General features: G+C 40.1%; 1 long non-coding RNA gene across 2 annotated transcripts in view; it reads right to left on the bottom strand.

Moving 5' to 3' along the window:
* LOC126079385 (uncharacterized) overlaps window positions 1–27560 on the bottom strand; it is a 70616-nt gene that overhangs the window by 25980 nt on the left and 17076 nt on the right. The window contains exon 1 of one of the 2 annotated variants that reach the window (XR_007518206.1): window positions 14645–14846. The exons of the other annotated variant lie outside the window; for it this stretch is intronic. This is a non-coding gene — a long non-coding RNA (uncharacterized LOC126079385). Of the gene's footprint in view, window positions 1–14644; window positions 14847–27560 lie in introns of those variants that run through there. 2 annotated transcript variants of the gene reach the window in all.

Raw genomic sequence — 27560 nt, 5'->3', positions numbered from 1 at the left:
GCAGGAGGTTCATGCTTCACCTCCAGTGCACTCTGCTAATGACTATTATAAATTATCTGCACAGTTTGCTGACTCAGTAGGTAAAAGCAGGTCAGCTCCCTGCAGCCAAGAGCCTTGGGCTGGGCCAAGCCATGGGCTCTCTTCCAGGGGAACTGTCTCTCAAAGGAGCCAGATCTCCATGTGCTTAGAGTACAACTGGAGTTGGGTGCTCCATGTCTCATGGGTGGGGGGGACCAGAGAACTGTGCCTTTAAGAGTGGTAGTGCCTTCCTGTGTGATGTGGGGTTCATCTTTTGAAGGAAGCCATTGCTGGAACCAGGTTATGTAATGTCAGTTTTCTCATTTGTAAAATGGGAATAATACCTACCTTACAAGTTACTTCAAACCTTTAAAAATATAATGTACTTACTACTACTCAGCCAGAAAGAGAAATGAAAACTTGATATATGCTACAATACGGACAGAGCTTGAAGATATTATGCTGAGTAAAGTAAGTCAATCAAAAAAGGGCAAATATTGTATGACCTCACTTATATAAAAAGACAAGAACAGGCAAATGTATAGAGACTAAAGTGTGTCAGTGGTTACCAGGGGTGGGAGGGAAAGGGGAAGAGAGGGTTATTGCATATGGACCACTGAGTTTTGGTTTATGGTGATGGAAAAGTAGCATTGATTCAGGGTAGGGTTGCACAGCTGATTGATGTAATTACTGTCCGTAAGTTGTACACCTGGAAAAAGTCGAACTGGCAGAAGTTGTGTGACAGATACATTTACAACAACAAAAAAAGAGTAGGCTGAGGCTGCTATGTACAAGCAAAAACCTCAAGGGATTTGGTTCTTTGGTTTGGAGGTTTAGGGTCATAGTTTCACAGAACATCTCAGTTAATTGGCCTAATCATGTGTTTAGTGCTTGTGTTCTACCTCCTAGTTCATTCCGTAGGGCCTGGGGTCTTAAAAGCTTGCAAGCAGCCATTCAACTCACATCAAGTGGTCTCTATTTAGCTTGAGCAACAAAGAAAGAAGGAGAGTCAAGGATGGGAGGAGGAAATGGAATGTGTGGCTAATTGCCTCCATGAACACCTGCCTCCACTGCCACCAGATGAAAAGAACTGGATGGCATCTGGCTACCACTACTGAACATTTTGATCCAAGATTCTATAGAAGAATCCTTATTAAAAGGGAGAAAATGCAGAACACAATTTTAAATTCTCAGACTCCAGAATTTCTGGAGCCATGAGGACTAGATGAACCCTCAAAACTATTTCCATGAGGTAATCTTTAAACCTTAAACCAAAAATATCCCCCCAAATCCTCTTAAAGCCAAATAATAGTTTAGCTTAACTAGTAAAGAATGTCTGCCTAGAGCATTGTGCTCTTTTAAGAACTATCTATATGGGATCAAATTGACAACAGCAACTTGAAAGGTTACATAGGAAACTGAGTTTATGCTAATGGAGTAGGAACAATTTGGAAAAGAAGAGTAAGAATGGCTGTACAACTTGAAGAATGTAATCAGTGTCACTGAATTGTACATGTAGAAATTGTTGAACTGGTACATGTCCTGCTGTGTGTATTCTTAACAACAAAATAAAATTTATTAATTAAAAAATACAATGTACTTGAATTGTTGAGTTTAGAGTCAGACATACGATAAATACTTAATAAGTAGAACAATATATGTTGTTGCTACTATTATTAGACCCAGATCTCCCCAGCCCCCCAAGACTACAAGCATGACTGAAGATGCTTATGCTTAGACAGTAGTAATTCTGATTTCATCAGCTTATTGCTCCCCCTTACATAACTTAGGACCGCACTTCTGGAGAATGTGTCTTACAAGAGGTATTTTTGCTCACAAGCAAACCTGTATCTGAAGCATCTGCTGCACTATAGCGCCCTAGATTTTGTTGCTGCTGTTCACACCTATGCCACCACAGATGTACTGGAATTCTCACCGCATCATGCAGACTCTCTCCCTGGGGTCTCATCCACAAAGGTATTTTCAAAGACTGTGGCTGGTACACCAACACGTTATATTCTTTGCAAAATAGTTTCAGTTTTTACTTAGAACTCCCCGTCCATCACAAGCTTCAGGCCTGAATGAGTCTCTTGACACTGAGTCAAGGGGCATTTCTAAGGGATAGATACCAACTATATTTATATCTGATAGCTCCTTCTTCCTAGGTGGAGTGCTGTCCAGGGAGTCCCCTCAGCAACCATGCTCAAAGGCATCTCGGAAGCCTGACCCTTCAGATCACCAGCCAAAGCAACAAGTCCACCCCAGAGCAGAGACACAGCCTAGGCTAATCAGAGATCCATCATCATTATCATCTCGGGCTTTGACATCCCAAACACAATCTCCCTAGTACCTGCCCTGTATTAGTTATTTCTTGTTGCATAATAAATTACTCCAGCCCATCAACAGGTAAATGGATAAACAAATTATGGTACATACACACAATGGAGTACTATGAAACTATAAAGAACATGGATGACTCTGGAGGGCATTACACTGAGTGAAATATGTCAATCACAAAAGGACAAATATTGCATGAGACCACCACTATAAAAACTCATGAAAAAGTTTACACACAAAAAGAAACAATCTTTGATGGTTAAGAGGGAGGGGTGGGATGGGGATGGAAAAACACTAAATAGATAATAGACAAGTGGTAACTTTGGTGAAGGGTAAGACAGTACACAATACTGGGGAAGCCAGCACAGCTTGTACAAGGCAAGGTCATGGAAGTGCTACAGACATATCCAAACTCCCTAACGGACCAAATTACTTGCCTGAGGGCTGTGGGAACCATGGTCTCGGGGGACATCTAGTTTAATTGGCATAACATAGTTTATAAAGAAAATGTTCTACATCCTACTTTGGTGAGTAGCGTCTGGGGTCTTAAAAGCCTATGAGCGGCCATCTAAGATATTATAATGGTGTTACCTCTTTGGGAGCAAGGGAGAATGAAGAAAATTAAAGACACAGGGAAATATTAGTCCAAAGGACTAATGGACCACAACTACCACAGCCTCCACCAGACTGAGTCCAGTACAACCAGATGGTACCCAGCTACCACCACTAACTGCTCTGATAGGGAACACAATAGAGGGTCCTGGACAGAACTGGAGAAAAATGTACAACAAAATTCTAACTCACAAAAAAAGGCCAGACTTACTAGCCTGACAGAGACTGGAGAAACCCTGAGAGTACGGCCCCCAGACACTCTTCTAGGTCAGTACTGAAGTCATTCCTGAGTTTCACCCTTCAGCCAAAGATTAAACAAGCCCATAAAACAAAATGAGACTGAAGGGGCACGCCAGCCCAGGGGCCAGGACTAGAAGGCAGGAGGTGACAGGAAAGCTGGTAACAGAGAACCCGAGGTCGAGAAGGGAGAGTGTTGACATGTCATGGGGTTAGCACGACACAAAACAATGTCACAAAACAATATGTGTACTAATTGTTTAATGAGAGGCTAGTTCTGTAAACCTTCATCTAAAGTTCAATAAAAGTAAGTAAATAATAAATTACTCCAGGCTTAGTAGTTTAAAACAGCAAACATTTATTATGGGGTCAGGCATTCAGGAGTGGCTTAGTAGGGCTTTCTAGTCTGTCATGGATTGAATTATGTCCCCCCAAAAATGTATCAGCTTGGCTAGGCCATGATTCCCAGTACTTTGTGGCTGTCCTCCATTTGGGATTATAATTTTATGTTAAGAGGATTAGGGTGGGATTGTAACACCACCCCTATTCAGGTCACCTTTCTGAGCCAATGTAAAGGGAGTTTTCCTGGGGTGTGGCCTGCACTGCCTTTTATCTCTTGAGAAATAAAAGGAAAGAGAAGCAAGCAGAGAGTTGGGGATCTCATGCCACAAAGAAAGAAGGAAGGAGCAGAGCAAGTCCTTTAGACCCAGGATTCCTACACAGAGAAACTCCTAGTCCAGGGGAAGGCTGACAAGAAAGACCTTCCTCCAGAACTGACAGAGAGAGAAAGCCTTCCCCTGGAACTGATACCCTGAATTTGGACTTCTAATCTACTGGACTGTGAGGAAATAAATTTCTCTTTGTTAAAGCCATCCACTTGTGGTATTTCTGTTATAGCAGCACTAGATGACTAAGACAAGGTCTCTCATGAGGCTGCAGTTAAGGAGTCAGCCGAGGCTGCAGCCACCTGAGGCTTGACTGGGTCTGGACAATCTGCTTTCAGGCTCACTCATGGGGCTGTTGGCAAGAGGCTTTTGTTCCTTCCCACATGGGCCTCTCCATAGAGCCGCTCACAACATGGCTTTCCCCAGAGAGAATTATCCAAGAGAGAAAAAGAACGACCAAGATGGAAACTGCAATCTTACAATCTAATCTTACCCAGTGAAAAAAAACCCAGTGCTGTCGAGTAGATTACAACTCATAGCGACCCTATAGGACAGAGTAGATCTATAAATGGATCTTAGAAGTGGTTAAATGCAACCAAGTGTTTAACCGCTGTGCCACAAGGGCTCCTTTCCTAAACACTAAAAAAAAAAAAAAAAAAAGACCCACCGCTGTCAAGTCCATTCCAACTCATAGGGACCCTATAGAACAGACTAGAGCTGCCCTATAGGGGCAGAAGCAGATTGTCACATCTTTCTCCCACATAGTGGCTCGTAGGTTCAAACCACCAGCCGTTTGGTTAGCAGCCAAGTGCCTTAACCACTGCACAAACAGGACTCCCTCCTTAAATACTAGATGGGACTAAGTAGTGAAGAACTATGTATTACAAAAGTGTCTCCCCATGGTCTTAGATGGTGCTAGGGTAGGGGTGAGGAGTGACAGGAAAAGTGATCTGCCTGAGCCAGATATTGCACTACATGGCTCAGGCCTCTCCATTTGGTGTCATTCGCAGGGGACAAGTGAATGGAAAGTCTGGAAATACCAATTATCTCATGGGGCAGGAAAAGAGAGAAAAGTAACATGGGGAGGAGAAGGGCAGAAGTGTGTGTGAGTGTATAGACATCTCCTGGTGCCACAGCTCTCTCTGGAGACACCATATTCATGTTGGACAAAGTTCTAGACTGAATGCTATCCTCTCCCCACTGTGGGGCTCACAGACCCGCCCAGCCAGACCATACCAGGGCTTCTCAAGATCAGAAAAAGGCAGCACGGGGTTGCCCTTTGGCGGATATGTGATTCATGTCTCCCCACTAAAGGCAGGGCCCAGGCTTTGGGTGTATTCTGGCACTCCCTTCTTCAGACACAGCCAGAACAACTATCTCGTTGCAGCAGCCCCTTCAAACTAATTGCTCTAGAGAACCCCCCTCGGCTTCAAGACATCTCCAAGCACTGAAGCCTTGGAACTGAGTCCCATTCTCAGTGGTCTGGCTCAGAAAGCCACAACAGGGATAGATGTGGTGATCAGAGGGCAGGCGAGGGCAGCAGAGAGCTGCAGGCAGAGCCCAGAAGAGAGCTAATGACTGCAGCTGGGAGAGCTCCTGGAGGAAGTGGGAGGGGCACGTGGGGAATCTCCATCGGCCAAGGAAATCCCCTCCCTTGGGGTCATGCAGAGGCCAGTTTAGGTTGAAGCGTGGGGGCAGTAGTGCTTCAGGGAGCACTTTGGAAAGTTAGACCAGAGATGCCGAGAGGTGCCAGAGACAACACCAGCAAGAGTCAAGAAGAGAGCTGAGGACATGCTGGAGGTCATCAGGGCCCTGGAGCAGGTCTGAACACTGGCCAGCCCTGATCTCCTGGGGCCTAGAAAGCGGAGAGGAATTTGGGCAAAGAAGCAAATAAGAGAAGCTGCCCAGTTCACTTTATGAGGTCATCGTAACCCTGATATCAAAACCCATCAAGAGCAGTTCATACACAAAAAGAAACCACAGATCAGTCTTGCTTTTGAATACTGTCAGAAAATTCTTTAAAAAATTGAATTAAAGCGCATTAAAAAAATCATCCCTAATAGGCAAGCAAGGTTTAGTTTAGCAATGTAAGGAGGGTTTGATACTAGGAACTGTATTAATATTACGTTGTCGTTATTGTTAGCTGATGTTGAGTCACCTCCTACTCATGGCAGCCTTACGTATAACAGAAAGAACTATTGCCTGGCCCTGTGCCATCTTCATGATCCTTGGTATATTTGAATTCAGGTCTGACATTAGGAAATGTATTAATATTATGCATATTATATAGCCAATTGAATATTAAATAAGAAAATATATTATTATATACTGAATATTCAATAAGAAAAATAAATCACCTAAACATATATTCTGAAAAAACTGAATATCCGTTTCTGGTCCTTTTTTTAACCTTAAAAAATTTAGAAACAGTAGGATAACTTTTAACATAATGAAGAGTAGCAATATCTTACTTAAAATTGAAATACTATAGACTGTTTCAATAAAATCAGTAACGAAGAATGAATACTCAATTTCGTCATTACTATTTAATATCGTTTTAGAAGCTAGCTAAGGCCAATGAAATAAAGAAAGCAGGAACAGGTCATTATTTATCAATGCTATGTCTTACAATTCCAAGAAAATTTCTAGAAAAAAAATAATAAGCAAAAAGAGCTTTAAAAAAAGCAGAAACAAAAACAAATTCATAATTAGATGTGAATTAAATATAAATATTTAATATATAAACATATAAATCAACCTAAATATTGAAGAGACTTTTTACTTTGCCAGATACAAAATGTACTTTTAAATTACTGTTGTTAAACATTATGAAATTATAATGCTGGCACAAGTTCTAACAAACATGCAAACTGGTAACTTAATACATGATTTAGGAAACATCAGAAATCAATGAAAAAATGTCAACTGATGCAACAAACAGTGTTGAAAATAATAACTCTTTCCAAAAAAGTTATATTCACCTGGCAACGTACCCCTAAGTAAATTCCAGATTATTTAAAAATGTAAATGCAAAACAAAACTATACAAAAACTAGGAGAAGTATGTGTGAACAGTTAATTGATCTTCAGATATTAATGTATTTTTTATTTCAGATGTTATCAACCTTCCACTGCTGGGGAAAAATCCCACTCAGTCATGATATATTATCTTTTTTATATACTATTAGGTTCCATTTGCTAAAATAGTAATAATTTTTACATCTATATTCACGAGCGATATTGGTCTGTACCTATTTTTATGCAAATAACATGTGCCTTCTACATTTGTTTGCAAGCATGCCCTCCCCCTGCAAGGTATTTTCGTAAGGGCACTATGCTAATTTTTTTACATGTAAAACATGTAGTTGTAAAAAAATTAGCATACCAGTGCTCATGAAAATACCTCATGGGGGGAGGGCACGGTCAGCAAACAAAGAAGGCACACATTATTTGCTTAAAAATATGGTAATTCTCTTGTAACATTTTTGTTCGGTTTTGGTAGAGGGATAATGCTGACCTCCTAAAATGAGTTGAATAGTGTACCTCCTTTATTTTTTAAATAATTTACATAGAATTTACATAGAACTGATATTCTTTCTTTCTACATATGTAACAGAACTCACCTGTTAAGCCATCAGAGTTTGGCATTTCCTTTACAGAAAGATTTTTGATAACAAATTCAGTATCTTTAATGGAAATACGGGTATTTAGATTTTCTATTTCTTCTTATGTCAAACTTGATAATTTTTGTATTTTGATAATTTTTGTCCATTTCATCTAAGTTGTCTAATTTATAGACATGAATTGGCTTTTTTTTTTTCTTTTTAATATCTGTAGGATTTATAAGTGATGTCCCTGCTTTCATTCCGGATATTGGCAATTTGTCTCTCTTTCTCGTTAGTCTAGTTAGAGGTTTATCAATTTTACTGATCTTTTCAAAGAACAAGATATGTGTTTTATTGACTTTCTCTGTTATTTCTTGTTTTCTCTTTCCTGATTTCCACTACCAATTATTCCCTTTCAACTACTTATTTTATGTTCAATTTTCTTTTTTAGGTTGGAAGCTTAGCTCTTTCTTTTCTAATATAAACATTTAAAGCTGAAATTTATTTGAAAGCTCTTCTTTAGCTGCATACCGCCAATTTTGATTTGTTGTGTTTTTATTATCATTCAGTTCAAAATACAATTTCCCTTGTACTTTCCTCTTTCACTCGAAGGTTATTTAGAAGCGTGTCATTTAATTTCAATTATTTGTGGGGTTTCCAGATATCTTTGGTTATTGATTTCTAATTTCATTCATTTCTAGTCAGAGAACAGAACATACTCTATGTTATTTCAATTCTTTTAGATTTATTGATACTTATTTAAGGCCCATAATGTGTTCTAGCTTGGTGAAAATTCCATGTGCACTTGGAAAGAATATGTGCTCTGCTATTGTTGGGTGTTACTGTTTCTATAAATGTCAGCTAGGTCAAGTTGGTAGATGGTATTCAAGTCTTCTTTATCTTCACAGATTATCTGTCTATTCTATCAGTTACTGAGAGAAGAGTATTGATGTCTCCAACTGTAATTTTGGATTTGTTGATTTCTCCATTTACCTTTGTCAGTTTTTGCTTCATATATTTTGAATCTCTGTTATTGGATATGTACACATTTAGAATTGTTATCTCTTCTTGATGAATTGAACTTTTTCATCATTATGAAATGTCCCTTGTTGTCCTAGGTAATATTTCTTGCCCTGAAATCTGCTTTGTTTGATATTAATATAGCCCCTCCAGTTTTCTTATAAGTTGTTTTTTTTTAAGTATTTACAAGGTATTTTTTTTATCCTTTTTCATTTTAATCCTTCTGTGTACACAAAGTTGGGTCTCTGTGTTTAACTGGGGCATCTGGACCATTTATATTTAATGTAAATATCTGTATGCTTGGATTTAAGTTTATTATCTTGCTATTTGTTTTCTACTTGTCCCATTTGTTCTTTGCTGTTGTTTTGTATTCTTTTCCTGACTTCTCGTGGATTACTTGAGTGCTTTGTAGTCTGCTATTTTATCTCTACTTTAGAATTGTTAAAAACAAAAAAAAAATACTTTAGGATTGTTAGCTATAGTTATTTGGAATGTCATTTACTGTTGTCATTGTTTTGCCTTTTGTCTTATATTGCCTTCTAGTTTGTTTCATTTTTCCATATGCATATTTAACCTATCACAGTCTACCTTGGAATAATATTATACCACTTCATGTATAATATAAAACCTTTCAAAAATGTGCTTCTATTTCCTCTTCCCATCTGTGGCTATGGTTTTTATATTTTACTTCTATGTATGTCATTAAAACCATAAAACATCGTTATTATTTTTAAAACAGTGAATTATCTTTTAATAAAATTTTAATATGGGAAAAAATTCTTTTATAAATACTCACATATTTACTATTTTCTCCACTCTATTTTTTTTATTTTCCTTTACGTAGATCCAAATTTCCATGTGGTATCATATTTCTTTAGTCTTAAGAAATTCCGTTAACATTTTTAACATTTTTGCAGTGCAGGTGATAGCCACAAATTCTCTAAGCTTTTTGTTTGTCTGAAGAAGTCTTTATTTTACCTTCATTTTTAAAGGATATGTTTCCTGGACGTAGAATTTTTTGGTTGACATTTTTCTTTCGGTACTTTGAAGATGTTGTTAAAAACAATGGCTTGTTTACAAAGTCATTCTTATCTTTGTTCCTCTGTATGTAAACTGTGCCTCTTTTTCTCTGAGTTTAAAGGTTTTTTGTTTTTTTTTTTTCTTTGTCAATGGCTTTCGGCAATTTGATTGCATTGTGTCTTGATGTTGTTTACTTTATGCTTTTCCTGCTTGAGGTTTGTTGAACTTCTTGGGTCTGTGGGCTTACAGTTTTCTTCAAATTTGGAAACTTTTTCTACCGTTATTTATCCCCTTTCTTTTTTTGGAACTCCAATTACACACACATTATTCCGCTTGTTATTGTCCCATAGATTACTCAAGTCCTCTTTATCATTTTTAGTCTTCTCACTCTCTTTCTCTCTCTCTATTTCAGTTTGTATAGTTTCTATTGCTCTGTCTTCAAGTTCATTGATCTTCTCTTCAGTGTCTAATCTGAAACTTATCCAGTGGATTTTTCATTTTATACATTATAATTGTCAGCTCTGAAATTTCCATTTCATTCTTTTTTATATCTATCATTTCTTTCCTATGTTCATATTTTTATTTAAATACTTCAGCATATTTGTAACAGTTGTAATGTTCTTTTCTGACAATTCCATTATTTCTTTAATACTTACATCTGTTTCGATCAACTGGTTCTTTTCCTTATGGGTCACACTTTCCTACTTCTTCTCACAACTGATAATGTTCTAAATGCTAGGCATTATGAATTTTATGTTGTAAATGTTTGTATATATTTGCTTTCCAAAGTAAGTAACTTTGAATCCTGAAACAGGACATTAGTGCAAAAACATTAGTGAAAAATCCAAATAAAGTTTGTAGTTTAGTTAATAATATTGTACCAATGTTAATTTCTTAATTTTGACAAATGCACCACGGTTATAGTAACATTAGGTAGGCTAGGCGAAGGGTATATAGGAACTTTCTGTACTATCTTTACAATTTTCTATGAATTTAAAACTATTCCAAAATAAAAAGTTTATTTAAAGAAAATCTTCCTCTTTTCTCAGTCTATTTCTCTTAAGCCTTTATTTGTTGTATTTCATCTTGATTTTTTTAATAATTTTTATGTTATTTCTAATTCTTTAGTTCTATCATCTCATTTTTGAATTTCTAATTCCTCTCTATGCTGTTCTTTAGTCTCTTGTTTTGAAATAGAATATTATATTTTGATCTGCTTTTTGAGTATGTCTCTCTGGCACATTCTCAGCGCCTGTTAGGGATGACATTATGATGCTTATTCCTTTTTCTCATAGTATTTTAACCTAGATACTTTCCTGTTGGTCATGTCAGTGTGAATTTAGTTTTCCTGTATTCTGGTTTAAATAGCTTTCCAAATTCACAGAGCTACTTCTTTTGTTGTTTTCATGTAGGGTCAAAAAATAGCAGCTTGCATTCTAAGACAAAAAGTTTATTTTTTTTTTAATTATAGTTTTCTTTCTGAAATTTAATGGCTCTTTTCTCCTTCCCTACTTTTATCTAAACCTTCTCTTTTGTCCTGAATTTATTCAATATTTATTCCTCTCCTAGAAGTTTCCCTTAGTGTAGGGCCCTGTCTTTGAATGGCATACTGGCTCTTCAGTTTCAAGAATTCATGCTCATGGGACCTAGGGTACTCCAGTCCTGCCTATTCAGGCCTTACCACAAGCCTTTTGACACGGCACTGGGTGGTGGGTATTATTGGAATGGGCAACATTCCTTCCAGTTTTACCTGTTGCTCTCAAATTAACCCTCCATGCTTTCCCTCACATCTGATGTTTTCTCAAAATTTCTCAGTGCATCAGATGCCTGTTGCTTCCCTCTGCTTTCTCTCATACAGACGCCCATAACACATCTGTGGCTGTTGGTGCTTGCATTTTGTCACTTCATTTTGTTATAAATGTTGTTCCTAGGTTTTTAGTTTTGCTGACTAGTTGTCTGTCTTTTACGTGGTGATTCAGGAAGACCCAAAACCTGTACTGCCTCACTGCCACCATTTCCCCAGAATTCTAGTATGTATCGTTTTTACAATCAGAGAAAGGGTGGGGAACTTTAGATATTTGAAATCTTTTGTCTTCCTTTTAGAACTTAACCACGGTGATAGGAACCTGACAAAATCAAACTGGTTAAGACAAGGGAGAACGCTAACACATTTGTACTAATAACATATGTGGCATTTTGTATACTTCTCTTTTATAAAATTATTTTTTATGCCTTTTCCATGTTTGGTGCATAATCTTCACAATGATCATTTTAATGACTACAGAATGTCCCTCTGAGTATATGGACCAAAATTTACTCAGCCTGTGCCTTATCGTTGGACACATGGACTGTTTTCATTTTTCTGCTGTCTTAGATGATGCTGTCATAAGTACCTTTGTGTGCTTGGCTTTTTGTTTTTGTTGAATTATTTTCCTATGATAGAATCCCAAGAGTGGGATTACTGGGTCAAGGGTAGGAACATCTCCTTAGCCCTGGCAATCTATAAAGTGAAAATGTGTTTTGAGAATTATTTTTCTTATTATGGGGGAAAGGTTGACACTGAGTTGTTGATGGTAAGGCTCACACAAGGGAAATCAGACTATTTCCCAGGATCAGTGTTATTCTCTCCTTTCTTCCCGCCATCAGTCTTTCATATTTGTTTTATTCAGCTTCCATTTTTCATTCATTTAACCAACACTTATTGAAGCCCTACTATGTGTCAAGCACTGTGGCTCCTATTCCCCACCCTGAAGTGAACCCCACAAATATGTGTGCTCAAGAACTGATCCAAAACACATGATGTAAAGGGTGTAACCAGACGTGCGCTGGCCTGTACTCTCTGAGGAGTGCCAAGGATGCCACAGCTTGTCCTCACCAGGATGTTTCTTGACCCCCCCCGACACGTCTGAGATTGTTTGTGGAACCCTAGAACCTTTTGCCTGGAGGAATCTGATATCAGAAATCTATCCCTCTTCATAGGCAGGTTTATCCTCATTCAGGTAAAGGTCTCTGGGGCAGCCTTGAGTAGAAAAGGGAGGCCCTAGGAAATCTCAACTGTAACAACTGATAAAAGGGTCAAGGAATAATCTTGTTTCCTTTAAACCTACAAACCGGTAAGCCAAAAATAACCTCCATGGTGTACTAGTCATAACCTGCCAGTTATATTGATTCAGACCATATGCCTGAATTTCAGCCTCAGTTTCCCTGTCCCCTTCTTTCCATTGCCCCCTGGAAACTGAGCCTTGCTCATTATTTGTGTCATAGTTGTCGTTCTAAGTCCCTTCCCAGCCTGGTCAGCATCCTCCTCCAGTGGGGCTGGATCCTGCTCCACAGTCCACAGACACTGGTTGAGTTTGTGTGTTCAGTGGCCTGAGTATTGAAAGTCAAGATACTATGCTTGTGTCTACTTTATGCTGCATGACTCCACCCTGACACTTGATGGAGTCCTGAGATTTCAACCACTGCCTCAGCCTGATTAGAAATCACCACACACTTTATAGCCCCTGCCAGGACCACTTGGCTCCTGGAACCCATCCCGTCTAGTCCATGTTGCTCAGGAGCCAGTATAACTCGTGTCCAAGCCTGCTTGAGTTAATAATCATCTTCCTAATCACAATGTTTTACATGTGAGGAAACCAAGGGCCGGAGAGTAAAAATGACCTCTCAAAGTTCAAACAACAAGTTTGCATCATTCCTTAATCCTGGTAGGAAACTAGTGGGTAGAACACCAGAGAAGAAATTTAGGGATAGATTCTAAGGCAGAGGTCCTGGGGTTCCCAGGATCGGAAAGAAGAGAAAGTCCCAGGATTTGAGAATAAGATGGATTCCAGTGTTTGACTGGGGCATGATTTCAGGAAAGTATGAAGTATGAGCAGCAAAGCTGACTTTATGTGGAACCCCCAGACCATCAGGTTGGATCTAGTTAAATGCCTCTTGTCTCTCCAGAGCGGCCCAGGGTCCTGGAGCAGGATCAGGCATAGAAAATGGTGGAATGACACAGGACCAGGAACTAGGCTGGGCCTGACACATGTAGATGCTCAAGTAGCCCACATGTCAGCTTGAACCTCCCTGTATCATAAAGGTCGGGTAACATATGCTCAAAACCCACACCCACCACAGCCTATGGAAGTCCAAAGCTTTCTCTAAAATTTCTGTGTATACCCTGGGCACTTATATTCTCATGTCCTGATATAGCTCAGGGACTAATATTCTTTGAGTATATCTTTCTTGTACATATCAGAGCTTTGAACCAGTTCATTCCCGTTCGAACCCCTACTGAGAATTTGCATTTCCATCCCCAGGTATACTGAATCAGAACCTACAGTTTAACAAGATCCCAGGTGATCTTTATGTGTAGTAAATTTTGAGAGTCACTTCTCTACCAGTGGAAACCCTGGTGGTGTAGTGATTAAGTGCTGTGGCTGCTAACCAAGAGGTCAGCAGTTCGAATCTGCCAGGTGTTCCTTGGAAACTCTATGGGGCAGTTCTACTCTGCTCTATAGGGTCGCCATGAGTCGGATTCGACTCAACAGCAGTGGGTTTTGTTTGGTTTTGGTCTCTACCAGTGGTTCTCAGAATTGTTTCCTAACCGGCAGTATTAACATCACCTGGGAGCTTGTTAGAAATGCAAATTTTCAGCAGAGGTTTGAATCAGAACAAACCAGTTCAAAGCTCTGGTATACACATCAGTCCAGACACAAAATTTAGTCCTTTCAGTGGCAAAACAAAAACCAAAAAAAAAAAACCTTATACAAGCCATGTGTAAGATTAGTCTACTTTGCTGAAAATGCTGAGGATCACAGGAAGGGCGTTCCATCACTCATTGTACAACCCCAAACGCAAACCCAAACCCACTGCCATCGAGTCTATTCTGACTCATAGCAACCCTATAGGACAGAGTAGAACTGCCCCATAGAGTTTCCAAGGAGCACCTGGCGGACTCGAACTGCCAGCCTTTTGGTTAGCAGCCGTAGCACTTAACCTCTACGCCACCAGGGTTTCCTCATTGTAAAACAGACAATCTAAAAATCCTCATGGGACATTCCCACTCTCTTTGGTCCATTTTGGCCACCTGCTTATGATTGGTTTCCTCTATTAGCCCCAAAACTATACCTACCCTCACTGCACCTACCTTCACATACTCCTCTGCTTTCTTTGTCTCCTCTCCCTTTCCTCTCCTCTGTTGTTTCCTCTTCTCTCTCTCTCTCCAAAGTCAGAAAAAAATTCCTTTCCTTATGCTTGGAGGCTGTGTTGGGGGGGCAGGGCAGCATTTTTCTATCACTACTGCTTCTCTATCAAACTTTTTCCAAATAAATACACTCTCTTCTCATAGAGGAATTCTAGTGCCAGATGTTAAGATAATTCAAAATTTTTTCCACCTCAACACTCATCTGCAAACCAAAAGTATGCAGAATTATTTTGATGCATGGTTCATGCCAGACCAACCACTATAATTATCCTATTCAAAATGGACTGATGAGAAAGTTTAGAACATCCTGTCTGCTTCAGGAGTATGCCCTTGGCCATGACAGTTGAGCTGTATCCCAGAACTGAGCCTGGGAAAACTCGAGTGTTTTTGCCCTTTGAAGGTAGGTTATAAACTTCTGCTACAGGAAATCCATCCAAAGTGGGTGCTGCTCTTATTAGATGAGCCAGTAAGAAAGTAGAGTCTATGGCAACCAGGAAGTTTCAAGGTTTTTAAAACTGTGTGGACCCTTAGGGTATTATTCTCAGGTTACAAATTTTGAGCCGAAATGTGATACCAATCCAGTTGCAAAACTTGTGCAATATGGACATTTCACATGGTCAAATCAGGTGACGAGGTAAGCAATGAAGCTTTAAGACATGCGTTTTATTCCAATTACTACTTAGTGGTATAAAACAACAACCAGATTGTTGGTGAATTCAGAAAGGGCATAGCAGGGACAGCTATGTCTGGAGCCTCAGCTGGGAAATCTCAAAGGCTGAGAGTTACTCAATAACTAAGTGCTGGAATTATCTGAATGCTCTTTCACTCGTGTGTCTGCTGTTTGATGTTTGCTGTCAGCTGGAAGTTCAGCTAAGACTGTCAGCTGGAATATCTACATGTGGCCTTCCCACTGGGCTTTCTCATAGCATAGTGGTTAGGTTCTGTGGTTAGAAGCCATTAAGATGGCCCCCAATAATTCCTACCTCCTGGTATTCATGGACTTGTGTAGTCCCCTCCCCTTGAGTATCTTGCATCTAACCAATAGTGTAAAGCAATGTTGAGAGAATATTTCTTCCATGATTAGTTTACAAAAAATTGTGACTTCTGTCTTATTAGCCAGCGTTGATGAAACAAGTTGCCATGTTGGAAAGACACACATGGCAAGAAATTGAGGGTGCCCCTGGCCAACAGCCAGTAAGGAACTGAGAGCTTCAGTCCAAGAGCCCTCAAAGAACTGAATTCTGCAATGACCACACAAGTGCCCTTGTAAGCAGATCCTTCCCCATTTGAGCCTTTGGATAAGACCCCAGCCTTGGCTGAAACCTTGATTGTAGCCTTGTGAGACACCCTGAACTGGAGGATCCAGCTAAGCCACAATTGAATTCCTGACTCACAGAAACTGTGAGTTAAATAATAAATGTGTGTGTTTTAAACTGCTAAATTTGGGAGTGATTTGTTATGTAGCAATAGATAACTAATACAGGTTCTAAGAGTGAGCATCCCATAAAATCAAGCAGGAACTATATTATCATTTATGACACAGACTCAGAAGTCACATAACATTACTTCCACCCAAGTCACAAGCCTACTCATATTCAAGGAGATGGAACATAGACCCCCATCTCTCAAAAGAAAGAGGGTCAAAGTGTCATCATAGGAAGAGTCCATGAGAGAAGAGATGTTGTTCTGGCCAGACATATTGGGAAAATACAATCTGCACATGGCTCTTTAGCCTTGTCCCATAGCATGGCCTGATCTGCTCATGTGTGAATTTCAAGAAAGATTTATACTGTTTTTTTTTTTTAATAATTTTTATTGTACTTTAAGTGAAACTTTAAAAATCAAGTCAGTCTCTCACACAAAAACCCATGTACACCTTGCTAAAAAAAAAAAAAAAAAAACACTCCCAATTACTCTCCCCCTAATGAGACAGCCCGCACTCTCCCTCCACTCTCTCTTTTCGTGTCCTTTTCACCAGCTCCTAACCCCCTCCACCTTCTCATCTCCCCTCCAGGCAGGAGATGCCAACATAGTCTCATGTGTCCACGTGATCCAAGAAGCTCACTCCTCGCCAGCATCCCTCTCCAACCCATTGTCCAGTCCAATCCATGTCTGAAGAGTTGGCTTCGGGAATGGTTCCTGTCCTGGGGCAACAAAAGGTCTGGGGGCCATGACCACTGGTCCTTCCAGTCTCAGTCAGATTGATTAAGTCTGGCCTAACGAGAATTTGGGGTCTGCATCCCCCTGCTCTCCTGCTCCCTCAGGGGTTCTCTGTTGTGTTCCCTGTTACAGCAGTCATCTGTTGTAGCTGGACACCATCTAGTTCTTCTGGTCTCAGGCTGATGTAGTCTCTGGTTTATGTGGTCCTTTCTGTCTCTTGGGCTCGTAATTACCTTGCATCCTTGGTGTTCTTCATTCTCCTTTGATCCAGGTGGGTTGAGACCAATTGATACATCTTAGATGGCTGCTTGCTAGCGTTTAAGACCCCAGATGCCACTCTTCAAAGTGGGATGCAGAATGTTTTCTTAATAGATTTTATTATGCCAATTGACTTAGATGTCCCCTGAAACCATGGTCCCCAGACCCCTGCCCCTGCTATGCTGGCCTTTGAAGCATTCAGTTTATTCAGGAAACTTCTTTGCTTTTGGTTTAGCCCAGTTGTGCTGACCTCCCCTGTATAGTGTGCTGTCTTTCCCTTCACCTAAAGTAGTTCTTATCTACTACCTAATGAGTGAATGTCCCTCTCCCACCCCCCTCTCCCATCTTGTAACCACAAAAGAATGTTTTCTTCTCAGTTTAAACTATTTCTCAAGTTCTTATAATAGTGGTCTTATACAATATTTGTCCTTTTGCAACTGACTAATTTCACTCAGCATAATGCCTTCCACGTTCCTCTATATTATGAAATGTTTCACAGATTCCTCACTGTTCTTTATCGATGCATAGTATTCCATTGTGTGAATATACCATAATTTATTTATCCATGCATCCACTAATGGGCACCTTGGTTGCTTCCATCTTTTTGCTATTGTAAACAGTGCTGCAATAAACATGGGTGTGCATATATCTGTTTGTGTAAAGGCTCTTCTTTCTCTAGGATATATTCCAAGGAGTGGGATTGCTGGATCCTATGGTACTTCTATTTCTAACTTTTTAAGGAAGCACCAAATCAATTTCCAAAGTAGTTGTACCATTTGACATTCCTACCAGCAGTGTAGAAGTGTTCCAATCTCTCCACAGCCTCTCCAACATTTATTATTTTGTGTTTTTTGGATTAATGCCAGCCTTGTTGGAGTGAGATGAAATCTTATTGTAGTTTTGATCTGCATTTCTCTAATGGCTAATGATCATGAACATTTCCTCATATATCTGTTAGCTACCTGAATGTCTTCTTTAGTGCAGTGTCTATTCATATCTTTTGCCCATTTTTTAATTGGGTTTTTTGTCTTTTTGTGGTGGAGTTTTTGCAGTATCGTGTAGATTTTAGAGATCAGGCGCTGATCAGAAATGTCATAGCTAAAAACTTTTTCCCAGTCTGTAGGTAGTCTTTTTACTCTTTTGGTGAAGTCTTTGGATGAGCATAGGTGTTTGATTTTTAGGAGCTCCCAGTTACCTAGTTTTTCTTCTATGTTCTGTATAATGTTTTCTATACTGTTTATGCCATGTATTAAGGCTCCTAACATTGTCCCTATTTTTTCTTCCGTGATCTTTATTGTTTTAGATTTTATATTTAGGTCTTTGATCCATTTTGAGTTAGTTTTTGTGCATGGAGTGAGGTATGGGTCTTGTTTCATTTTTTTGCAGATGGATATCCAGTTATGCCAGCACCATTTGTTAAAAAGACTGTCTTTTCCCCATTTAACTGTTTGGGGCCTTTGTCAAATATCAACTGCTCATATGTGGATGGATTTATGTCTGGATTCTTAATTCTCTTCCATTGGTCCATGTATCTGTTGTTGTACCAGCACCAGGCTGTTTTGACTCCTGCGGCGGTATAATCGGTTCTAAAATCAGGTAAAGTAAGGCCTCCCACTTTGTTCTTCCTTTTCAGTAATGCCTTATTTATTCAGGGCCTCTTTCCCTTCCATATGAAGTTGGTGATTTGTTTCTCCATCTCATTAAAGAATGTCCTTGGGATTTGGATTGGAATTGCATTAAATGTATAGATCGCTTTTGTAGAATAGACATTTTTGTAATATTAAGTCTTCCTATCTGTGAGCAAGGTATGTTCTTCCACTTATGTAAGTCTCTTTTGGTTTCTTGCAGAAGTGTACTGTAGTTTTCTTTGTATAAGTCTTCTATATCTCTGGTAAGATTTATTCCTAAGTATTTTATCTTCTTGGGGGCTACTGTAAAGGGCATTGATTTGGTGATTTCCTCTTCGATGTTCTTTTTGTTGGTATAGAGGAATCCACTGATTTTTGTATGTTTATCTTGTATCCCGATACTCTGCTGAACTCTTCTATTAGTTTCAGCAGTTTTCTGGAGGATTCCTTTGGGTTTTCTGTGTATAAGATCATGTCATCTGCAAATAGAGGTACTTTGACTTCTTCCTTGCCAATCTGGATGCCCTTTATTGATTTATACTGTTTTGCTGTTTTGAAGTAAGGTTTTGTTTGCACTCCTCCTTCATGTCTTTTAAGAAATGTTCAAACCATATCTCAGCATGTTACAAGATATATGGGAGCTGGCCCTCCTTCAACAAAGGCTAGTTCAGAACAATGATTTCCAAGAATGTGACTGACTATCTGAAGTATAAGCGTCTCTCCACTTGAGGATGACTCCTAATGAATTGCAACGTTGCATTGGGTGCACCTTCTGAAACAGTCCAGCGTTGTCTCATACTTCATGCAAGCAGAAGGGAAACAGGAGAGTGAATGAGGAGGATGTGGTGGGAAGAACCAATGGACACTCAAGCCAGGCAGACTCCAGTGGTGCTTCTAACACCCCATAGACTCTTAGAACTTCTGAGTAGGAAGGTATCTCAGAGACTGATCAACTCAACCTGCTAGGGATGATAATAGCTACATTCAGTGAGACCGAACTGTAATACCAGACCCTTTAGACCTGAATGAAGTAGGTACTAGTATCCTGATGTAATTCAAATATGTCAAATTTCACCAGCTGGTAAACTAATGCACCTATTTAATGCCCCAATCACTGTAGCTTGCTGAGCCCCCATCTTACTTGATTTAAGAAACCCAGGCTTTTATTGAGCTAACCTCCAAAGTTATTTCTGACAATCCATAGGGAGTGCATATATTTCTTCTGTACTTTTTACCTGAGCCAGCTGCCTGGCTCACCATGGGGGACTCCTGTGTCTGAATACCTGCTTCCCTTAGGTACAACTTCCCTAAGCCCACTGCTCACCCCAGCATGGGCTGTACAGACCCTTCCCCTACACCCCCATTGTGATAACACAGATGACTAGGCTGAAACTTTTAACAAGATTTTAATAAAGACATGAGATAAGAAAAGAGGATTACAACAAAGAGAAACTTAAAATCCAGTATTTTTGCTGAGATGCCCCAGGCCCCAGGTTGGACTCCTTGACTCCTCTCTGATGCTGCTATGGGACAAGGGCCAACCTACCTCCCCAGAGTGGGACATTCTTGATTCTCTAAATCCTCAAGGTCCGAATAAAGGAGGCAATTACTTCTCCATGCTCCAATCTAAGGCTCATCTCCTGAGTCTTTATTTCCTGCTTTAGGATTGACCTTGTTCCAAGAGTCCTGAGAATCGAGGTGTCCCTTTCACAGAAAACTCCAGCTTCTAGACAATATCGGAAAACCATCTGATCATAGAACACAGTGTGTATGATACTGACAGCCCCATATGCCGAGCCCCACAAAGCCCAGTTAAGTTCTTTTTCACATTCTTTTCTCTGACATGAGCTTATGACCAGGGTAATACAGCCATCTTCAATGTTTCGGTGACTGAGCTTCTACGATTGACTACTTAAAAAATGGCTCATCCATTTTCTAAGTGCAAGCAATAATAAAAGAGACAGATGGCAGTCTAAATACATACTTAGGAAGTAAACATTGCTCCAAAGGAAATCATTTGGAGAGCTCGATTCCACCTAATATGATGACAACGTTTTACACAATTTTGCCCAACATTTTCATTTCTTGGTGCCACAGAGTCTCAAACCTTCCCCATTCCAGAGTACGATCTTTGCTGTACATTTGCATAATGCCCATAGGAGTCATTTTCCTAAAAATTCCGTCTTTTAGAAGGCACAAACCTGCCTGCAACTTTTAAATGACAGTTCTCTTTCAGTTTCTGTTTATTGCAAGACCTAAACATCTTTGGGCCCAATCCCGGCCAAATTCACCTTGTTATACCCACTTTATGGACAGAGGAAACTGAGGTCCCATGGAATTCAGTAATTTGCCTGAATTCATACTATTAGAAAGTGAGAAGTTTGAAATTAGAACACCAGCTGCACTAAGTGCTCTCGTGCCTGCTACTTCACCAGGCCACATTTGACCTGAAAGGAAGTGTTACGTATCACAAAAACATGCCGTGTGAAGACCAGCCAAGCACACAACAAATCAGTCCATTCAGCTCGGAATTACGAGCAGGACAAACAATAGTGCAGCCTTCAAAACAAACTTCCGTTTCCAGGATGAGAAGGAAACATAGGGACACAAGTTCTTAGGAGACACCTGCAGTGAACAGGGACCCATGCCAAAGAAAGGGTATAAAGAAAAAAAAAAAACCTGGAAATAGAAGACTCAGAGAAGGATGCCATAGTCATTTTTCCGTTCCCCACGCTTGAGCTGAGTGCCTCTTTTGTGCCCTGGCTTTGTACTAAGCAACAGACATATAATGATGAACAAGTCCAAGCTCCGCCCTCCTAGGTTGCACAGTCTGGTAGAAAGCACAAACAAGTAAATATAGAAATTGCATTGCTCTGATTCAAGTGAAAGGGACATCCTGATTAAAATATCTATGGTAACTCTGAGAGCATCTGTGGTGGGGGCCTAAACTAGTTGCCATTTCCTTTGTTCTACCCCTCTACAGGAGTCCCTGGGTGGCACAAATGGTTAAGTGCTCAGCTGAAGGTTGGCAGTTCGAACCTACCCAGAGGTGCCTCAGAATAATAGGGTATTCTTGCCTTTTGGATAACTGGGTAGGTTTTTTTTATTTTTTTTGAAGGGAGGTGGTTGCTAAGCAAGCTATAGGGAAGATGTGGAGGGGATTTTTAGAAGGCTCAGTGATCTGCCCTATCGAGCAATTCTACTCTATATACATGGGGTCGCCATGACTAGGAACTGAGTCGACGGCAACTAATAATGACAACCCCTGCTACTACACCTGGAGTAGAATCCCCGGAGCCAGTGTTTGTGGGGCAACCAGCATGACCCCGCCAGACCTCTGTAGCAGCTCACTCCAACAAAATCATTTTACCCAGGAATGTTTTGGCATTCATGGTACACTGTGTGACTATGACCATCATCAACAGGCAATGACACAAAGCAACCATCATCATTAGCATAGGCCAGCTGAGCAAATGCTTAACTCGGAAGCCTGTTACAGTTTCTGTGAAAACAAATGACATCAGTGCTTACCCAGGAGTCTCTCAACCAGGCTAAAGAGTGTTTTCTCTTGTGAGTGTGTGAGCGTGTTTGTATGTGTGTCAGCTGCACTCCCACTTCACATGGCATGAAGAAATTCTGCATAGAGTGAAGTGGCACATAAGTCTCCTTACCTCAGTGTTTTCTGATGGGATCATGCAGAAGTCTTGGAAAACCCACTTGGCAGGGAGGCAAACATTCTGAGAATTCTCTGTATGCCAAACCCTGTGCTGTGGTGAGGGAGACACAGGAGGTCAGTCAAGGTCATGGGCTCCCAGGGAAACAGACATTTTCCGAGTGCCTTCTATGCGCCGAGTGCTGGGCCAGAGATTTCACTTACTTTATCTCATTTAACTGTAACCCATGTGTGCCCAGCCCCACACCATTCACTGGATTTACCTTGAAGCCGGGATTAGGGCTCGATAGATCCACTGCTAAAAGCAATGATGAGTAATATAGATTTTATTGCCAATTCCATGAGGACAGACAGTAGACATTTACATTGCAGACCACTGGTAAATCTTAAACAAACTCCCCTATTTGTTCCTTCCTCTCTCCTCTCTTTAACTGTCTTGTGACTGAGTTTGCACATGCTCTCTCTCTTTCTCCCCCATATACACAGCTTCTGAAAAGCCCTTCTGCATCACCCCTGTCACTTGCCTAACCCTCCACAAAAACCTAATAGTTGCAGGACCTTTGTGAGTCTCAGTTCCTCCCATTCATTTAACGAATAGTTGTCAAGTACCCAGGACTGTTTCAGGTGCAGGGGATTACGAGTGAACATGATAGACAAAATATAGAACTTCCGTAATTCTAATAGTAACTCATTTTTGCATATAAGAAAACTGAGGCCTAGGGCCAATTGATCCCACAGAGTCAGACGCATGAAAACCAGGACAAAATCCAGTTCAGAAAAAGCAGCCAGCATGACCTATGCAAAGTTTCAAGGCCCCAACCAGCACCCTGGGTTTGTGGTGATGTTTAGTGAATAAAGCAGAGGCCTGGAGAACTAGGGAAAAGGACTCAGGCGTCATGCTGCAAAAACACACTCTGGGAACAGGTAGCTTGGGTTCAAGTTCCAGCTCAGCTACTTACTTGTACTAGTACTTAACACTAAGTCTCAGTTTTCTCATTTGTAAAATTGAAAAAAAAGATTAGATTTACCTCATACAGCTGTGGTAGGATTAAATAACAATGTATCAAAATGGCTTAACACAAGCAATTAGCACATAGTACGCAGTGATCAGTTAGTATTACCTGTTATTCTATTATTATTATGAACGCCTTCTCTCAGTTTTCTCTTTTTAAGTATTACCTACTTCACAGGTTACTGTGAGGACTAACTGAAAAAATACATATATACATATATACGTGTGTGTGTAAACACATATATATTCCAGAACATAGTAAGCTCTATAAATATTAGTTATTATTTATTTTTAAATTTACTTTTGTTATTATGATTATGATCAGACAGAAAAATTGGTCTATTTAGTAGACCTCCATAATTTATCAACCTAGACCCCTTCTTCTGGAAAAAAACCTTCTCACAATTACCTCCCCACCCATCCCCAACCTATCCATAATGCTTTCACAATATGACCTCTCTCCCAAGCACTTGAACCAAGCTAACTAATCAGAATCCTTCCCCAAAAAGTTTGCCACTGGAACAGGAAATAGAGTCAGTCTCTCTCCAGGTAGCTAAAGCTGTATGTAAGCACTACCGGCCATGTTTTCAGCCACATGAATTCTGGACCAGAGGAGATCACTCTGAAATAAGAATAAAGAATGAAATTGTTGTGCAGAGAGTAGCAGAGATAGGATATGGAGAGTTGGGTCAGCATTTGAGGGCCTGGTTCCACTTCATTCCTGAGGGCCTACTGCAATCATGTCCTTGAGTTCTAGGAGACACTTCTGTATGTGTATTTCTTGTTTGTTTATTTTTTAAGTCTGGCTTTATTTGGGGTACCATTCCATCTACAGGAGCCCCGGTGGTGCAGTGGTTAAGAGCTCAGCTGCTAACCAAAAGGTCAGCAGTTCTAATTCACTAGCCACTCCTTGGAAACCCTATAGGGCAATTCTACTTTGTCCTATAGGGTCACTATGACTCAGAATCGACTTGACAGCAACGGGTTTGGGTTCTTTTTTTTTTTTTAATTTCTTCTACCACTCATCTGTCAGATTGTCATACTGTGGTGGCTTGCATGTTGCTGTGATGCTGGAAGTTATGCCACTGGTATTTCAAATACCAGCAGTGTCACCCATGGTGGACAGGTTTCAGCAGAGCTTCCAGGCTAAGACAGAGTAGGAAGAAGGACCTGGCTGTCCACTTCTAAAAAAAATTAGCCAATGAAAACTTTATAAACAGCAGGGCAACATTATCGGATATAGTGCCAGAAAATGAGCCCCTCAGGTTGGAAGGCATTCAAAGCATGACCGGGGAGAGCTGCCTCCTCAAAGTAGAGTTGACTTTAATGACATGGACAGAGTAAACAAACCTCTGGGGACCTTCATTTCATGATGTGGCACGACTCACAATGAGAAGAAACATCTGCAAACATCCATTAATAATCAGAACATGAGATGTACAAAGTATGAATCTAGGAAAATTGGAAATCATCCAAAATGAAACGGAACACATAAAGATGAATACCTAGGCATGAGGAAACTGAAATGGACTGGTATTGGCCATTGTGAATCAGACAATCATATGGTTTACTATGCCAGAATGACAAATTGAAGAGGAATGGCGTTGCATTTGTCGTGAAAAGGAACATTTCAACATCTATCCTGAAGTACAACACTATCAGTGATAGGATAATACCCATACACCTACAAGGAAGACTTGTTAATATGACTATTATTTAAATTTACACTCTAACCGCAAAGGCCAAAGATCAAGAAATTGAAGATTTTTACCAACTTTTGCAGTCTGAAATTGATCAAAAATGCAATCAAGATGCACTAATAATTACTGGTGATTGGAATGTGAAAGTTGGAAATAAAGAAGGATTGGTAGTTGGAAAATACAGCCTTGGCGATAGTAACAATGCCAGAGATCACGTGATAGAATTTTGCAAACCCAATGACTTATTTACTGCAAATAACTTTTTTCAACAACAAAAAACAGTGACTATACTTGTGGACCTCCCCAGACAGATGACAGAGAAATCAAATCGACTGCATCTGTGGAAAGAAATGATGGAGAAGCTCAGTATCATCAGTCAGAACAAGCCCAGGGGCTGACTGTGGAACAGACCATCAATTGCTCATCTGCAAGTTCAAGTTGAAGCTGAAGAAAAGTAGAACAAGTCCATAAAAGCCAAAGCACGACACTGAGTATATCCCGCCTGAATTTGGAGACCATCTGAAGAATCGATTAGACACACTGAACACTAATGACCGAAAACCAGATGAGTTGTGGGATGACATAAAGGACATCATACATGAAGGTTATTAAAAAGACAGGAAAGAAAGAAAAGACCTCCTGGTCTGATGGTAACTGGAGGAACACCCAAGGCTTTGGCCCCTGGGCACCCTGCTAACTCAGAACTGAAGCCACTCGTCGTCTGGGGTCTTAAAAACTAGCAAGTGGCCATCTAAAGTGAATCAATTGGTCCCTACCCACCTGGAACAAAGGAAAATGAAGAACACCAAAGACACAAGGAAAATAGGAGCCCAAGAGACAGAAAGGACCACATAAACCAGAGACTCCATCAGCCTGAGACCAGGAGAACTAGATGGTACCTGGCTAACACCAATGACCACCGTGACAGGGAACACAACAGACGGTCCCTGATGGAGCAGGAGAAAAGTGGAGTGCAGACCTCAAATTCTAGTAAAAAGACCAGACTTAATGGTCTCACTGAGACTGGAGAGACCCCAGAAAACACGGCCCCCAGACTCTCTGTTAGCCCAAAACTAAAACCATTCCTGAAGCCAACTCTGAACTATAAGACATAAAATGATACTTATGAAGAGTGTGCTTCTTAGCTCAAGAAGACACATGAGACTAAATGGGCAGCTCCTGTCCGGAGGCAAAGTAAGAAGGCAGAGGAGGACAAGAGCTGGTTAAATGGACACGGAAAATACAGTGTGGAAAGGAGGGATGTGTTGTCACCTTATAGGGAGAGCAACTAGGGTCACGTAACAATGTGTGTATAAATTTTTGTATGAGAAACTGACTTGAACTGCGAACTTTGCTTAAGACACATTTGAAAAAAAAGAAAAAAAAAGAACTGAAGCCACTCTTGAACGCCACCTTTCAGCCAAAGATTAGGCAGGCGTATAAAGCAACTAGTAATACAGGTAAGGAACATGATCCTTAGTTCAATCAAGTATACAAGACCAAATGGGCAACACCAGCTCAAAACCAAAGATGAGAAAGCAGCAAGGGACAGGAAAACTGAGTGAATGGACACTGATAATCCAGGGTGCAAAGGATAAGGTGGAGAGTGCTGACACATTGCCAGGATTGCAACTAGTGTCCTAAAACAATTTGTATATAAAAATTTTAAATGAAACTTTCACTTAAAAGACACAAAAAATTTGAACAATAGTTAAAAAAAGAAAAGACCAAAATGGATATCAGAAGAGACTCTGAAACTTGCTCTTGAATATAGACTAGCTAACGTGAAAGGATCAATCTGTATGCTGAGCAAATAAATAATCCAAGAAGCTGGACTATATGAAGAAGAACGGGGCATCAGGATCAGAGGAAGACTCATTAACAACCTGCGTTACGCAGATGACACCACCTTACTTGCTGAAAGTAAAGAGGACTTGAAGCACTTACTAATGAAGATCAAACACTACAGTCTTCAGTATGGATTACACTTCAGCATAAAGAAAACAAAAATCCTCACAACTGGACCAGTAAGCAACATCATGATAAATGGAGAAAAGATTGAAATTATCAAGGATTTCATTTTACTTGGACTCACAATCAATGCCCATAGAAGCAGAAGTCAAAAAATCAAATGAGTATTGCATTGGGCAAATCTGCTGCAAAGGACCTCTTTAAAGTGTTAAAAAAACAAAGATGTCACTTTGAGGACTAAGTTATGCCTGACCCAAGTCATGGTATTTTCAATTGCCTCATATGCATGCGAAAGCCGGTCAATGAATAAGGAAGACTGAAGATTTGATGCCTTTGAATTACAATGTTGGCAAAGAATATAGAATATACCATGGACTGCTGAAAGAAAAAACAAATCTGTCTTGGAAGAAGTACAGTCAGAATGAAAGAAGTAACAGCCAGGATAGAAGAAATACAG

This window comes from Elephas maximus, chromosome 7, assembly GCF_024166365.1.
Source record: "Elephas maximus indicus isolate mEleMax1 chromosome 7, mEleMax1 primary haplotype, whole genome shotgun sequence".
Lineage (NCBI taxonomy): Eukaryota > Metazoa > Chordata > Mammalia > Proboscidea > Elephantidae > Elephas > Elephas maximus.
This window is presented reverse-complemented; position numbering and strand designations above follow the sequence as displayed.